General features: G+C 44.0%; 1 protein-coding gene across 2 annotated transcripts in view; it reads left to right on the top strand.

Moving 5' to 3' along the window:
- The first annotated feature begins 7497 nt into the window (after nt 1–7497).
- The window catches only part of STX2 (syntaxin 2), a 44656-nt gene continuing 38944 nt past the window's right edge, over nt 7498–13209 (top strand). For both annotated transcript variants that reach the window (XM_029232313.1, XM_029232303.1), the window contains exon 1: nt 7498–7507. The gene's annotated coding sequence lies outside the window, so the exon portion shown is untranslated. The remainder of the gene's footprint in view (nt 7508–13209) is intronic.

The raw sequence follows: 13209 nt of genomic DNA, 5'->3' as shown, positions 1-13209 counted from the left end.
GGACTTGAGGACATGGGGAGGGGGAAGGGTAAGCTGGGACGAAGTGAGAGAGTGGCATGGACATATATACACTACCAAATGTAAAATTGATAGCTAGTGGGAAGCAGCCGCATAGCACAGGGAGACCAGCTCGGTGCTTTGTGACCACCTAGAGGGGTGGGATAGGGAGGGTGGGAGGGAGACGCAAGAGGGAGGGGATATGGGCATATATGTATACATATAGCTGATTCACTTTCTTATACAGCAGAAACTAACACACCATTGTAAAGCAATTATACTCCATTAAAGATATTTTTAAAAATAAATAAATATATTAGAGTCACAAATTTTAAAATAGGCAGGAACTTTCCTAGGTTCAAATTCAAACTCTGCAGCTGGCCAGAAATTCACAAACCTGTAATTTGCCGTTAAGTTTCCCACCACGGTAATAAAGTTTACTTTTGAATGAATACATGTATTAAGCAAATTTTGCAGCATAAGTTGTTCAACAAATATTTATTACACACCTCCTATGTGCTGGGCCCCATTCCAGGTGTAGGCGAGAATTGCTGAGCAAAGTGGACAAAAGTCCCTGCCCTACATGGAGTTGACATTTCGGAGGAGAAAGACAAATAATAAGCAGCATACAAAATAAGTGGTCAGAGGACATAGGACATAGTTGGTCGGAGGGTGTAGGTGTTAAGGAGAAAAAAGAACAAGGTAAGAGGTTTCAGGGTGTGAAGAAGAAATGGCAATTCTTAACAGGGTGCGGCAGGACAGGCCTTGCAGAAAAGGTGTCACTGGACCAAAGTCTTAAAGGAAGTAAGGGACCAAGCTACACGGGTATCTGGGGGAAGAGCATTCAGACAAGAACAGCCAGTGCAAAGGCCCTGAGGTGGCACATGGCTGGCTGGGAGTCAGTGGAGGGAAGTGCAGAGGGAAACAAGGCTCTGGAGGTCTTGGAGGATGATCAGATTGGGCAGGACCTTGCAGGCCACTGTTAAAGGACTTTAGTTTTTACTCTGAGTGAGTAATACTTTATATATATATGGTTTATAAATGGTCCCATCAATCTGCACATCATGTTATCAGTGTGCTGTAACCTCCAGAGTGTTGGCTTCAACTTCAGTGTACTGAAGAATCAACCATTTCTGATGGATGAATCAGGTGGGAAAAATAAAACCAATGGTCTAGATGAAAATTCTAGGCTGAATAAGAGAAGGCTGGAGCCAATGTGTTGGGGTGTACATCACCCTTAACTGTGAGTCTCTGCCCTATGAATTGTCCATGATTCCCACCGTGATTTCAGGAGGCATTCAGTTCTCTTCTAGCTCTGTGTAGGCCCTTCTCACTCTGTGGCACCTAAATGTATGATTTATTTATTCAGTTCGTGTCAACCCAAAACACAGCTATGTGGGGAGGACGGATAGAAGGATCAGTGTGTCACCATCCTTGCCCTATTCATTCTTTCATTCATTTATTTGTAACACTCCTTGAAAAGGGACACATAATATTAAGAAATATGCCCTATCTTCCAGGAGCTACATTCCTAATTTTAGTAAATGACTATATTAGTTTTCTATTATTGACATAACAAGTTATCGAAAACTCAGCAGCTTCAGACAATACATATCTATTAGCTCACAGTTCCGTAGGTCAGGAGTCTGGGTGGCTCAGCTGTGTCCTCTGCTTGGGTTTCATAAGGCTGAAATGAAAGCGTCAATGCCCGGGCCCTTATAGGGAGGTATAAGGAAGAATCGGCTCCCAAGCCCACGCAGGTCGTTGGTAGAACCCAGCTCCTTACAGATATTGGACAGAGGGCCCCATTTCCTTGCTGGTTGTCAGCTGGTGTCCACCCTTAGTGCCTAGAAGTCTCTTGGGTCCCTGCACATGACCCTTCATTTCAGAGTCAGTGATGGGGCATTGACCCCTCACATTTGCAGTTTCTCTGACAGCCCCTTCTGCAGCATCTTTTTCACCTGCAGAAAGTTCTTTGCTTGCGAGGGCTCAGGTGACTAGACTGGGCCCACCCCTACTAATCCAGGAAAGTCCAAGTGGCTGCAAGACCCCTTTTGCCATATAAGGTAACACAGTCACAGGTTCTAAGGATTAGGGTGTGGCCATCTATAGGGGGGCATTATGATGCTTATCCCAATGACCAATGGCCTTTCTCGTCGCCCCCGTTCTCTCTGCCTTCTCTCCTTTCTAAGGTGGCCTACTGTAGGAGAGGATACCTTTTCAGGCCTTGTCTAAGTCCAACGCACAATGACCCCCTTTCTTCGAGAACTACCCCCATCCATCGTGGGGGTGGTAATCAGATTCTCTTTCTTAGGAACACAGGCCTCTTTCAATCTTGATAAGCAGCTGTTTTGAACGCACTACCATGATCTGACTAATATTTTGATCCCCAGAGACATTTGACTGCCTATGTATGGAAGTAATAAGGAAAATTTGACAAATTATGTATTAGTAGTCACACCCTCATTCTTCCCCTGGCAGGATAAGAAAGTTCTGGTTGACAATTCAACGTCATCCAACTGCACCCCCTATTATATGCTTTCGAATAATCTGTTGGGGGGAGGTGGAGGAAAAGGTAGGGCCAATACTTATTGGAGAGAAATTAACGATCGTGGTGGATGGATGGAAAGTGCTGACCCAGTACGAGTGCCCTGGTGGGTAAGGTTAGAGGGTGCTGAGTGAGAAAAAGAGTACTCTGGGAACTATAGGGTATAAAAGACATGAAACACTAGAAGACTGTAGAAAGGATTTAAAGAGTGATCTTGGGGGTTACAAATGAGACCTCTTTTAATATTCTTAGGGATAACTTAATAAAGATTGGGATCATTTTTAATTGCTTTGACTGTGGGACTCCATTTTTTCAAGTGAGATACCACAGAGACTGGATGTTTAGATGCCACATTCAGAATCCAGGGAACATTTATGGATAAACACATTTAGTCAAAATTGTTCTGACATCAGTAAGGATTCATTAAGAAAGTGTTTTCCAGAGGGAACCGTGTTAGGCTAATTCAAGACCTTAATTAGGGTTCTACACAGTACAATGGAAAGACCACAATGTCTTCCTTTTTCATTTCTTGCTAGTGAGTTTATCTTCCCTGGGATGGAGTGGCATGGGGTGGTTATTCCGCCACACAGAACCCCTTGTCCCTCTGCAGGGTTTGGCCCTGTTGATTAGACCTCCCTCTGCCAGTGAATTCGGATCCGGCATTTCCGGTCCCAGAGAGGTCACATGACCGGGTTTGACCTATCACAGATGCAGAGCCACCTGACTGGTGATTGGTTCGGGGGTAGACAAATGACCCCAGTTGATCCAATCAGAGTGAAGTTCGGGAATCTGAGCCTGCAACCCAGAGAAGGTGCTCTTTTCTGTTCCCTGGGGCTGAATCTGGCTCCCGCCAGAGCCAGAGGCCAATAAAGAGGAGTCACCTGGGGGATGAAAGCTGAGCCCTGGTGGCTGTCTGAGTACCTGGATCAGACCCGCCTGTCTGAGTCACTACTCAAACCTGAGTAATGTACTACTCGGTGCACTACCCCGTACTTTCCGCTGCCAAGATTTTACTCATTAATCAGCTCTTCAGTATAAAACGTTTATTTATTACAGCTTCTGGCATTGGAAAGTATTGGCGTGTGTGCAGGTAGTTAAATAATTTTTACTCAGTGCAGTTTCTCCAGGCTTCATTTTGCACATCTAAGGTTTGTTAAGATTTGATGCTTTCATCAATTTTTAAAGAGCAAATTTTGCAGTGTGCATTTTTAGGAAGTTAATTTTATGTTAATGATTCTTTCTACGAAGGCTAATTTTCCTGAGTAATTTTTTCTGCTGTTGCTAACCAGATATAACTTTTCAATCGGTTTTTAAAATTTGTAACACATTTTACCATGTGTAGTTTAGATTTCTATTACTTGTTAATTGCTTCTAAGAGTAATAAGCATAAATTGATTAAACAGACATCATTCATACTTATTGTTTGCAATTAAGAGGGCAAATGAGTAGGGTGAATCAGTCTCTGGAGGCATAGTGGGGTCAAAATGGGAAAGTCACAGCCTTTCAGCTTGAAAGCTGCCTTTTCACCGCTTCACAGGCAGGAAAATTGAGGCTTAGAGAAATTAGTCTTTTTGTCCTGTTAACCTGAAACAATAAAAGTCAGTTATTTTACCAGCAAAATGGGTTTATTCCTGAGCAGCAAAGAATTTCAATTTGGGATGTGCAACTATGGCAACCTACAAGCAAGTCTGGTAAAACAAAAGAAAGGAAACTCTTATAGAGGAGAAGGGGAACTTGGGGGGGGGGCTGTTATGAACAAAAAGTCCGTTGGAAGAAACTGGGAATTTGAAATACAGCTGGAAGAAACTGGGAATTTGAAATTTGGCTTTCATTGGCTGAGGTGTGATGGTCTCTCACTGGCTGAGCTGTTGCCAGGCCAAGAGAAAATCTTCCTCTCGCTGGCGGTAGTAATGTCACTTCCCATAGGGGATGTGAAGTACCGTCTCTTCCTGCTGGGATCTGTATTGACACTGAGTGAGAGCACCCCCTCTGGCCTCTTGACTCCATTTTAGTGAGGTTTCCCTTTATTAATTTTCACTCCAAAGTTGCACAGAGAGTAAATAGCAGAACTGGGATTCAAAGCCAGGACTGGACATCTATTATTATTATTATTATTTTTAATTTTATTGAAGTATAGTTGATTTACAATGTGTTAATTTCTGATGTGCAGCAAGGTGATTCAGTTACATATATATATATTCTTTTTCATATTCTTTTCCTTTATCACAGGATATTGAATATAGTTCCCTGTGCTATACTGTAGGTCCTTGTTACAATATACAGTATACAATTGTATATACAATCCTATATACAATAGTTTGCATCTGCTAATCCCAAACTCCCAAGCCATCCCTCTGCCACACCCCTCCCCCTTGGCAACCACAAGTCTCTTCTCTATATCTGTGAGTCTGTTTCTGTTTCGTAGATAAGTTCATTTGCGTCATATTTCAAATTCCACATAGAAGTGATACCATATGGTATTTGTCTTTCTCTCTCTGACTTGCTTTACCTAGTATGATAGTCTCTAGGTCCAACCATGTTGCTGCAAATGGCATTATTTCATTCTTTTTTAATGGCTGAGTAGTATTCCACTGTACATATGTACCACATCTTCTTTATCCATTCCTCTGTTGATGGACGTTTAGGTTGCTTCCATGTCTTGGCTATTGTGAATAGTGCTGCTATGAACATTGGGGTGCATGTATCTTTTTGAATTAGAGTTTCTGAACATCTATTATTTTATTTTACAAATTGTGTATTGAGTGCCTACAATGTGCCTGACATTTTGTAGGAATCGGAGACACAATAGTGAACAAAACAGACCAAAGCCCCTATTCCCTGGGACCTTACATTTCAGAAGTAGCTTACCTCTTAGTCTGTAAATTCTCACAGCAATGTATTAGGATGTCTTCATTCTAAGTGAAAAAACTGAAAAAGAAATTCATTGGTTCGTGAAAGTCCTGCGGTATGTGGGTTTCAAGTACTGCTTGACACAGGAGCTCAAATGCTGTGTCCAGGACCAGGTGTTTTTCTACCCTCGCTCAGTTTTACCCCCTTTATATTAACTCCAGTCTCAGAAAAGCTCTGTACAATTACTGCCGCCTCACCCCCTGCTCACACCTCATTTTAATTGCTTAGTCAAAAGGGAGGATTTTTGTTCAACCCATATCCATCAAATTATTGATTTTGATTTAAATTATGAAAAACATAACAAAGTCATAAATTAAGAAGAGACAAATTTGCCCCTGGTCCACCCAAGTTTAAGTCCCTATCTTTGGTTTCTAAACTGTCTAGTCTCTGCTTCCCCTGCTCCCCTACTATAATCCAAGAACCCAATCATGCCCAGAACCAAACCCAAAATTCCCTGCTTTTTCTGTCTAGACTATTCTCAAATATATTTCTTATGGCTGCTTTCTTTACCTTAGATCATAGCACAAAAGACACCTATTCAAGGAGGTAGTAAAGAATTTAACCTTGTCCAAAAAGAAATCTGTCCTTTGCTCTCACTCCTGGAAGTAGTATTTGTTTGCCTGGGGGCCTTTGGACTAGCCAGAGAGCGCCAATGTGATTTAGGATGGGACTTTTGGGTTACATGGGTACAGGTCAACCTGGAGACTTAGATCAACCAGGAGGGTAATCAATCAACAGTCATGCCTATGCAATGGAGCCCCAATAAAAACCCAGAATTTGGTGGCTTGGGTGAGATTTCCTGGTTGGTGACTTCGTGTATATTGACACACATCAATGCTTGAAAGTAATGTGCCCTGACTGCCCAAGGAGAAGACAACAGAAGCCTCCCATTTGGTGCAACCGGTCTCCCCCCATGCACCTCTGCTCTTCGCTGATGTTAATCTGTATCCTTCCCCTGTGATAAACCCTGTCAGCACTGCAGTTTTTAGTGAATTCTGAGTCCCTCCAGTGAATTATTGAACTTGAGTGTGGTTGGGGGAACCCCCAGAACTTGTAGTTGGTGTCAGAAGTGAGAGTGGTCTTGGGGACTGTTCCCTCTAACTTTGTTGGCCTAAACTCTGGCGCCTCTTATGCCCACCTTTCTGATGTAGCCAGCCCTCTTTCAGCTCTCCTCCAAGTGCATGCCCCTATTTTCTTTGCTTATTTATCTGCTTCTGTATCCTATTTCTCCACTAGAACTGCATCCCAAGGCCTGAGTCCCTGCATATCACCATCCCATGCCATTTTAAGTTATATTCTTTGTAATGTTCGTTAAGCATTATAGGCCTTACTTTATCTCTTGTCCTTTATTCACACAAAATGCTGGTATGAAGCCTTAAAGAGAAGGCCTATGTTCAGAATACGCATATGCAAAGCTGCACCCAGCTCATCTCCATAGGCTTGCTAAATTTGTCACCAAATTTACCACGAATTTTTAAAATAAATAAAATGAATGCGAAAACACAAAAACAAAAGCAATCAAGAAGGGTAAAAGGTGCATCTAATTGACCAGGCTAAAAGGCCGCCAGAACGCAGCTCGGCCGGGCCCCGCCCCTCCATGGCCAGCCCCGCCTTTTCCTCAACAGGCCCCGCCCCTCCACTTTCAGTGAGGTTCTGCCCTCTCCCCCACCAGGTCCTGTCCCTGTCCCGGCCTAAGAGGCCCCGCCTCTTTCCCCTCTCTGGCCGGCCCCTTCCCTCCCCGATAGTCCCCGCCCACCCCGCCAAGGCTCCTCCCCTCCCCGGCGGGCCCCGCCCCTCGGGCCGCGGCATTCCCGCAGGAAGGCTCCCGCCGTCTGCGTGGGCCTGGGCGCGGCGCGGGCCGGGCGTACGCAGAGCGCGCCGGCGCGGTTTCCGTGGCAGCGCCGGCGGAGGGGACGGCGACCGGCGGGCTGAGGCGGCGGCGGGGCCACCGAGAGCTCGCGGCCGGCCGGAGGCGGCGCCGGGCAGGCCTGAGCGGCGGCGCGCGGCGCCCGGCCCGCGGGGATGCGGGACCGGCTGCCGGACCTGACGGCGGTGAGTGGCGGGCGGATAGCGGTTCGGGCCGGGAGGGCTGGGGGCGCGGGCGTTGGCCGGGGCCTGGCGGGAGGGGGTCGCGGGCCGGGCTGGGGGCGGGGGCACGGGAACGGGCGGGAAGGGGAGGCCAGGTCGGGGGGCGCCGGCCCGTCGGGGCGGCCTAGCGGGTGGGGTCGGGGCGGGGGCGCAGGGCCCCCCCAGCCCGCAGCGCCCCGCGTAGGTCGCCGTCCCCCAGTCCCCCGGACGCCCCGACACCCCAGAGGCGGGCACTGTTCTGCCCTCGCTTCCGCGCGGGGGGGAAACAGCTTTTGAAAGGGCGTCTCAGGGGAGCGGCCGGACTGGACCTCGAACCCCTTTTCTGAGCTGGGCTCTGCCGCTTCTTCAGCTTGATTCGTTCCCTGGAGTCACTCCATCCTGTCGCCTGGTTTGAATCCTTGCACAGCACTCAGCACGACCAGAAATTACTTGCTGAATTATGGTCCGTCCCACCCTAGTGGGTGTCAGCTCCTGGGGAGCAGGACTTGTCCCCTCGCCCCCTGTCTTGTCCCTGGGGTCTAAGACGGGACCCCGCGCGGTGGGAGTGAACGCACCTGACGCGCCTCCGTCGGGGGGGGCCTTGCAGGGCTGGATGCTAGGAGGGAGCGGCGAGGCAGGTACGGAGCGGCGCCTTTTGTTTCCCCTGTAAATAGTTTGCTTTGTGCTTGTTTACTGCCAGTAAGCCCAGCTAGTGGAGCGTGTAGGTGCTCAGCGAGTAGCGACAGCAGATTACCGATTATTTTAGAAAGAGAACAGTGTTTTGTTCACTTAGGCGTTGCACTAGTGTTTGATGCATTCCACAGACAATACTGTGAATGAGATGGTGACGTTGAAACTGTAGTGGATGTTTATACTGTGGGAGAGTTGAAAAATTTTAGGCCAACAGAATTAATTCTTTTTCTTTAAAAATATTCAGTACAAGTACTAATTGTGCTGAACGTTTGCATTTTGTTTCCCAGTGCACAGAATCCCTGGCAGCCTCAGACCTGCGCTAGGCCCACTGCCCTAAGGCATCCATTGAATGTCATGAATTAACTTCTCTTCTTTGCTTCTAGAATGGATCTAGCTGTGCCCCAGGCTTAGGAAGTAGAGAGAATAGTCAGATTATTATCTGTGTTCTGTCCGCCAGATGAGGAATCTTAGTTCAGAAAGGCAGTGAATTATTCATTCTTAAGATTATGGAAATTATGCTTTTACAGTCATCCCCAGAAAGTTTCTTCATAGTGATTTTTCTTTCCTTCCTTTTTTTGTTAACGGTCAGGTACTTTGACCTCTGCACTTTGCAGGTCAGCATCGTGTGAAACAGCAAATTACTGTTCTGTTATCTCACTCAAGGGAGTATCTTTCCTTGTTAGAATTAGAAGCTCAAATATTTGTTAAGAAATGACGAATGTATCATGAGAGGATAGCCAAATTTTTGAATGTTGGGGAATAGTAGAAGAGATCTGTCAGTGGAGTATGTGACAAGCTTTTCTTGGCTTGATTAGCAAAAAATAAAGAAGACAGTTATTTATTACTCTTCAGTGTATGTGTATTTCAGCTCTCATGGCAACAGTGTTGGTAAGAACATGTTTTGGTCTAGAATTTTAGAGCAAGAAGTGACCTCTTCTGGTCCAATATCATCTTGCTGTAGATGTAGACTAGGCAGCTGTAGAGCAGAAGTTCCTCCGTCTGGAGTCGTCGAATCTTGGGCAGAGAATTTTTAAACCTCTCAAAACTTCACTTTTCTTGTATATAAAGTGGGGATAGTAACATCCTTCTTGTCTACTCTCATGGAAGAAGCTGTGAAACATAAAATTATCTGTTGCGTGCGCCACTCTGGGAGAAGGTGGGAGAGAGAAAATGGTCTGTAATTACAAGTGCTCTTAATATTTATTAGTTTTAAAAAATGTTTTCAGGAAGTTAAAAAGGAACCTTCTCCCTGGCATAAAATATTAAGTTAAAATTGAATTTGACATACTTAAAGTTTGATAACTTTTAATATTTAAAAGCTTGTCTGAAAATTATCAGATATAAAAGATAATTTTTTTTCCAGGAAATGTGTCCTCTCCAAGTAGTTCTTGGGGAAGTTGACTGTCCTTTCACAACCACGTTTCTAAATGGCTGGTGATTTTTTCCTAGGTAAAGTTTAATATTTAATTTTGGTAGTTAAAATGCCTGTGATGTCCACATTGACAAAATATTTGTGATGCCTTCTAAAGATTTCTTTATTAGCTGCTAAGGATTCCTCCTGAGAAAAAGATTCCCACTGATAACTACTCAGAAAGGACCTAAAAGTTAGTTTGTCTAATACAGTTTGTCAAATATAGAGTTAGCTGCTTCTAAGCAGTGATTCTCCTTTTGAGCAGCCAGTTCATCTGGGTGCAGAAAGATTAAGTGACTTGCCCAAGATTTCCTGAACTCTAAATCCAGAAAGATGTTTCTGGTTTATAAAAAAATAAAAGGACGACCCATTCGGCAGGCACTTGAGTGCCAGTGCTCTACGAGGTAATGTGCTAGGTGCAGGGGACACAGAAATGAACTGCGTGTGTGCGGTGGGTGTGCACAGCCCGGGGAAGGAAGAGTGAAGAAGCAGAAGGAAATACTGTTTAGGAAATAAGTCAATCAGAATGGAATTGCTGTCCTGTAAGATAATGACCCCAAATATATTTTGATTACCTTTAAGAAAAGTTTGCAAATGCAAATGGCTATATTTATTATAGTTAAAAATAGAAAAATTGCAAATTTCAGCTGTGGGAATTTGCAGGGTAATAAACATAAACACACAGTAGCTATGTGGTATTCATTAGTAGATGTATGAGAAAATTACCTTTTTAAAAACATTTTATTGAAGTATAGTTGATTTACAATGTTGTGTTTAATTTCTGCTGTACAGCAAAGTGACTTAGTTATACATATATATATTCTTTTCCATTATGGTTTATCACAGGATGTTGAATATAGTTCCCTGTGCTGTACAGTAGGACCCTGTTGTTTGTTGAGAAAATTACTATTTTTTTTAACATCTTTATTGGAGTATAATTACTTTACAATGGTGTATTAGTTTCTGCTTTATAACAAAGTGAATCAGTTATACATATGTTCCCATATCTCTACCGTCTTGCATCTCCCTCCCTCCCACCCTCCCTATCCCATCCCTCTAGGTGGTCACAAAGCACTGAGCTGATCTCCCTGTGCTATGCGGCTGCTTCCCACTAGCTATCTATTTTACGTTTGGTAGTGTATATATGTCCATGCCACTCTCTCACTTTGTCACAGCTTACCCTTCCCCATATCCTCAAGTCCATTCTCTAGTAGGTCTGTGTCTTTATTCCCGTCTTACCCCTAGGTTCTTCATGACATTTTTTTTTCTTAGATTCCATATGTATGTGTTAGCATACGGTATTTGTTTTTCTCCTTCTGACTTACTTCACTCTGTATGACAGACTCTAGGTCTATCCACCTCACTACAAATAACTCAATTTCGTTTCTTTTTTGTTTGTTTGTTTGTTTTTTTGTTTGTTTTTGCGGTACGCGGGCCTCTCACTGTTGTGGCCCCTCCCGTTGCGGAGCACAGGCTCCGGACGCGCAGGCTCAGCAGCCATGGCTCACGGGCCCAGCCGCTCCGCGGCATGTGGGATCCTCCCGGACCGGGACACGAACCCGTGTCCCCTGCATTGGCAGGCGGGCTCTCAACCTCTGCGCCACCAGGGAAGCCCTCGTTTCTTTTTATGGCTGAGTAATATTCCATTGTATATATGTGCCACATCTTCTTTATCCATTCATCTGTTGATGGACACTTAGGTTGATTCCATGTCCTGGCTATTGTAAATAGAGCTGCAATGAACATTTTGGTACATGACTCTTTTTGAATTATGGTTTTCTCAGGGTATATGCCCAGGAGTGGGATTGCTGGGTCATATGGTAGTTCTATTTGTAGTTTTTTAAGGAACCTCCATACTGTTCTCCATAGTGGCTGTATCAATTTACATTCCCACCAACAGTGCAAGAGTGTTACCTTTTCTCCACACCCTCTCCAGCATTTATTGTTTCTAGATTTTTTGATGATGGCCATTCTGACCGGTGTGAGATGATACCTTATTGTAGTTTTGATTTGCATTTCTCTAATGATTAATGATGTTGAGCATTCTTTCATGTGTTTGTTGACAATCTGTTTATCTTCTTTGGAGAAATGTCTATTTAGGTCTTCTGCCCATTTCTGGATTGGGTTGTTTGTTTTTTTGTTATTGAGCTGCATGAGCTGCTTGTAAATTTTGGAGATTAATCCTTTGTCAGTTGCTTCATTTGCAAATATTTTCTCCCATTCTGAGGGTTGTCTTTTTGTCTTGTTTATGGTTTCCTTTGCTGTGCAAAAGCTTTTAAGTTTCATTAGGTCCCATTTATTTATTTTTGTTCTTATTTACATTTCTCTAGGAGGTGGGTCTAAAAGGATCTTGCTGTGATTTATGTCATAAAGTGTTCTGCCTATGTTTTCCTCTAAGAGTTTGATAGTGTCTGGCCTTACATTTAGGTCTTTAATCCATTTTGAGTGTATTTTTATCTATGGTATTAGGGAGTGTTCTAATTTTATAGTTTTACATGTACCTGTCCAGTTTTCCCAGCACCACTTATTGAAGAGGCTGTCTTTTCTCCACTGTATTTTCTTGCCTCCTTTATCAAAGATAAGGTGACCATATGTGCGTGGATTTATCTCTGGGCTTTCTGTTCTGTTCCATTGATCTATATTTCTGTTTTTGTGCCAGTACCATACTGTCTTGATTACTGTAGCTTTGTGGTATAGTCTGAAGTCAGGGAGCCTGATTCCTCCAGCTCCATTTTTCGTTCTCAAGATTGCTTTGGCTATTCGGGGTCTTTTGTGTTTCCATACAAATTGTGAAATTTTTTGTTCTAGTTCTGTGAAAAATGCCAGTGGTAGTTTGATAGGGATTGCATTGAATCTGTAGATTGCTTTGGGTAGTATAGTCATTTTCACACTATTGATTCTTCCAATCCAAGAACATGGTATATCTCTCCATCTGTTGATATTATCTTTAATTTCTTTCATCAGTGTCTTGTAGTTTTCTGCATACAGGTCTTTTGTCTCCCTAGGTAGGTTTATTCCTAGGTATTTTATTCTTTTTGTTGCAGTGGTAAATGGGAGTGTTTTCTTAATTTCACTTTCAGATTTTTCATCATTAGTGTATAAGAATGCCAGAGGGCTTCCCTGGTGGTGCAGTGGTTGAGAGTCCGCCTGCCAATGCAGGGGACACGGGTTCGTGCCCTGGTCCGGGAAGATCCCACATGCCGCGGAGCGGCTAGTCTTGTGAGCCATGGCTGCTGAGCCTGCAAGTCCGGAGCCTGTGCTCCACAACGGGAGAGGCCACAACAGTGAGAGGCCTGTGTACCGCAGAAAAAAAAAAAAAAAAGAATGCCAGAGATTTCTGTGCATTAATTTTGTATCCTGCTACTTTACCAAATTCTTTGATTAGCTCTCGTAGTTTTCTGGTAGCATCTTTAGGATTCTCTATGTATAGTATCATGTCATCTGCAAACAGTGACAGCTTTACTTCTTTTCCGATTTGGATTCCTTTTATTTCTTTTTCTTCTCTGATTGCTGTGGCTAGAACTTCCAAAACTATGTTGAATAAGAGTGGTGAGAGTGGGCAACCTTGTCTTGTTCCTGATCT

This window comes from Monodon monoceros, unplaced genomic scaffold, assembly GCF_005190385.1.
Source record: "Monodon monoceros isolate NGI ecotype Baffin Bay Population unplaced genomic scaffold, NGI_Narwhal_1 Super_Scaffold_1, whole genome shotgun sequence".
Lineage (NCBI taxonomy): Eukaryota > Metazoa > Chordata > Mammalia > Artiodactyla > Monodontidae > Monodon > Monodon monoceros.
This window is presented reverse-complemented; position numbering and strand designations above follow the sequence as displayed.